At 39.4% G+C, this 3,969-nt stretch overlaps 1 non-coding gene across 1 annotated transcript; it reads left to right on the forward strand.

Moving 5' to 3' along the window:
* The first annotated feature begins 348 nt into the window (after window positions 1-348).
* On the forward strand, window positions 349-426 carry Trnat-ugu (transfer RNA threonine (anticodon UGU)). The gene has a single exon. It is a non-coding gene; the product is annotated as a tRNA-Thr (tRNA).
* Window positions 427-3,969: the final 3,543 nt, after the last annotated feature.

Genomic DNA, 3,969 nt, shown 5'->3' on the forward strand with positions numbered 1-3,969 from the left:
CACACACACTCACACAGAACCTGAATAAAAAAAAAAAAAAAACAACCTGTAAACTGTCATCAGAGTAGATTAATGTCTCATTATCCTCCTTACAAGATGGTTGATTTCCATAGAGTGGAAGTGTGTTCTGTCTCAGAATGGTGATAGAAGAGACATCAATAAATAGAGTTTTTCACTTTTTTTGAGTTATCTTGTATCGTGTTCACAAAAGTTGAAATGATTTACTGCACAACTCTGCTGGAGCTGTTTTCACTAAGCCCTAATAATTCTTAATTGGCTTAAATACTTAGCAGTTTTAACAAGGCAATAGATAACTAAGACTGATAAAGAATCTAAGACTCAGGAGCTGGGGAGATAGCTCAGTTGGTAGAGTGTTTGCCTTGTAAGTACAAGGCCCTGGGTTCAATCCCCAGCACCCCCCCCCCAAAAAAAAAGAATCTGTTTGTAAGAAACTTCAAGATCATGGGCTGGGGTTGTAGCTCAGTGGTAGAGTGCTTACCTAGCACATGTGAGGTACTGGGTTCCATCCTCAGCACCACATAAAAATAAATAAAGGTATTGTGCATCCATCTACCACTTAAAACTTTTTAAAAAATTTAAAAAAAAGAAACTTCAAGATCATGAGCATGACTATTAGAGACATTCCAATAAAATGATAATAATAGCCAGCAATTGTAATAATAACAAGTCATGATTAATGATCATAACACAGCACTTATCTCATGCCTTTCATCCATGGATCTGAAAGCTGTTTTTACAATCATTAATTAGGACCAACATTCTTGTGAAGTGAATATTCACAGTGTCCAAAAAATGGGCTGAGCTATTGTCAGAGATCACAGTAATCGAACCAGGTTTAAGATAGGATAGCACAGAAGGGATAAGGGACAAGCCCCAGCCCTCCCGCCACATTCTAACTGTCCACGCTGATACCCATTATGTCAAATGGCCTGTGACTGCCAGGAGACTCTCAGTGGACAAGAACAATGGCAGGCAGGTCGACGGAATTCAGGAATTGTGTCAGGTATGACTGGCGAAGAAATACTGATTGTGAGAGTTTCCATAAAAAGATCTGACAAGGAAATAAGATCATTTCCCAGTAGGTCCAAATTCGACCAGTAGATGCTCTCAACTTTCAACTCACCAAAAATTTGGCCTTAAGAAATTTTTTGGAGGGGCATCATTGAACTTCATGAAATTCTGCAAATCTTTAATGGAGTTTAATGTGGATCATCTGGAGTTTAGCTTAAATGATGGGTTAGGGACTGTTGGGGAAGGTGTAGAAAGGTGCCCAGGTGATTGATTTCTTACAATGCTGCTCCCAAATCTAAAATGGAAAAATAAAATAAAATAAATCAACAAAATGAAAATGAAGACCAACAAACAAACCAAAAACGGACCAGGAAGGGAGACTGGTATGACACGGAAAATATTTATTCATCCGCTCAATCTTTTTTAGGCATCTACCAAAAGGAAGACATTTTGAAATTCCTATATTAAAGTATGTGTGCATAGAAGATTATAAAGCAATCCCATTTCCTTTTACTCAGTGCATTGGTCTTGTTCTACTCCATTTATTTTGGAATAGCGTTTTTTTGTTTGTTTAGGCCAGAGGTTTTGGTATAAAATATTAAAGCATTAATCTGTTTTCTTAAGAATGTCATTGTTAATCTTTCTGCCAGCTTCTTCTAATGCAAAATATCAAGGGGATATGATATTTCATTTGGACCTACACACACAATAATGAATTTGGGATATCATCAAGTTAATTGGTGAAAGTCACTTGACTTTTGTACCTTGGCTTTCATAAGACCTCATCTTAAATCATTAATTCTACTTTGAATAAAGAGTACATTTGCCCATGCCTCTGGCCTGACCCTTACCCCTATCTTGGCACACCCTGTAGCAATTTTGTTTATACTTGGTTTCTTCACTTAATCGGGTGAAAGAGTATTTTTGTGTAGCAGGTATTTTATGTATCATGTTGCTCAGTTTATGGAATAGAAAACAGATTGGTGTAGATTGGCTATGGGAGTCTTAGCCAAGGTCACAAATTAGTTTTGATAGCTTCACCCATAAAAAAGTATGATAAACCAATTAATGAAAAACAACACAAGTAGAGATCAGTTTTAAAAAAACCCTATACCCAGTCTATGTTACTTTCATAAATTATATACACTTTACCTTCAGTAATTTCTAATCTCAATCACAGAGAAAATGTGCTGTTTACTTCAATTTCCAGATTCATTAACTAAAACAACTAGTCTTAGTAGTATGTATTAATCGAGATTTTTAAGTTCAGGCAGGTTTTGATACTTGCTTGTTTTTCTTTTCTACTTATTTCTTCAGTATTCTTTTCCCTGGCTCTTTCTACTCCTTTGTGAAATAAACTGCATTTTTAAACATCAGTAATTCTCACTCTTCTAGACTTCCATCTAGGCTTTTAGACGACTCCTTTCATTCCATTACTAACATATACATGTCACTCCATCGTTTTATCAAGCCTTTCTCTCTTCGACTTCTGTCTTCACTTCTTGAGAATCACTGTGGCCGTGAGGCTAACGGATGCATGCATGCGGTGAAAACTTTTCCACAAATATCAACCTCTGTTACCTGTTTAGACAGCTTGGTTCAGGAGGTCTTTTCATTTTATTTGAACTCTAAGATGAAAGGCCCAGTGGGAGAATTCACATGCAAACATAAAATGTAGGAAGGTTTGTGCCTTGGCTCCCAGAGGTGGCTGGCCACCCCCAAATTGGGGGGGGGGGCAATAAAAACATCAGATTTATTGGCTCACAGTTCTGGATCCTGGAAGTCTGAAATCAAGCTGTTGGCAAGGCCACCTCCTCTGCAGGCTCTTCATCCCTAGTCCTTGCTTTGGGCAGGTGCTGGCCATCTTGGTGTTCCTCTGCTTCCAACTGCATCCCTCAACCTCCACCTCTGTCCTCATGTGGTCTCTTCCCTCCGTGTGTCTCTGCATTTCTGTACCCAAACCTCCCTCATATCTCTTAAAATAATACCAGTCATTGGATTCGGAGTCCATCTTAACCCACTGTGACCTCATCTTTAAACTTAACCAAGTACATCCGAAAAGATCCTGTTTCCATATAAGGTCACATTCTGAGGTTGACAAAGCACAGGAATTTGGGGTACTCTCCTCAAACCCATGTGATTTGCTCCTTTCATTCCATTGTACCGTTCCTTTGGGGCCTTTCAGATGCACAGAGTCCAAGAAGGCCATTTGAAACCTTTTCAGGAAAGGAGCCAGTCAGTCTAGAAGGTGAGGGAGCACAGAGCGTGAAGAGGTCACACAAGCAGGACCATATCATAGCTCCACTTGTTACTGGCTTTGTGATTTGGCACAGGCCACAGTTTCATTGGGCCTCACTTGCTTCATGTTCAAATTCTAGTAACATCTGTATCATATGGGCGCTGTGAGGACCAAACGAGATTGTAGAACCCTAAGCCCTGCATTTGGCGTACAGTGCATGCCCAGTAACTTGTGACACCCTAAAACTGTAGGAGGCAGAGACAAGAGCCCTTTCAGGTATCTCTAAAAATCACCCTGGTTGTGTTTAAGAGTAAGGCATGTTCTGAAAAGAAAGAGTGTACTCAGCATGCCTGGGAAAATTTACTGATGTTTGTCATTTTTTAAAAAGGTAGTTAGAAAAAACAAACTGAGCTCCTGAAAGATGCTTATTATATTGCTACATTGTACTTAAATATGATGTACCTGCCTAACATCTGAGAACCTGAAAGCTTTTAATGAGCGTTAACTCCTTGTTCCCCATGGGGTGGGTAGCAGGCAGTCATCAAGCCGTCTTTATAGATGAGGAAATTGAGGCACGGGGAGATTGAGTGACTGATTCAAGGTCAGTACTAAGCTAGTTGCTACAAGCAATGGCCACAGGTGGACTGAGAAGAGTGTAGTAATTTAGCTGTTATCTTTCTTTGTTCTCACCCCTTGGA

Source organism: Sciurus carolinensis, chromosome 5 (genome assembly GCF_902686445.1).
Source record: "Sciurus carolinensis chromosome 5, mSciCar1.2, whole genome shotgun sequence".
Taxonomy (NCBI): domain Eukaryota; kingdom Metazoa; phylum Chordata; class Mammalia; order Rodentia; family Sciuridae; genus Sciurus; species Sciurus carolinensis.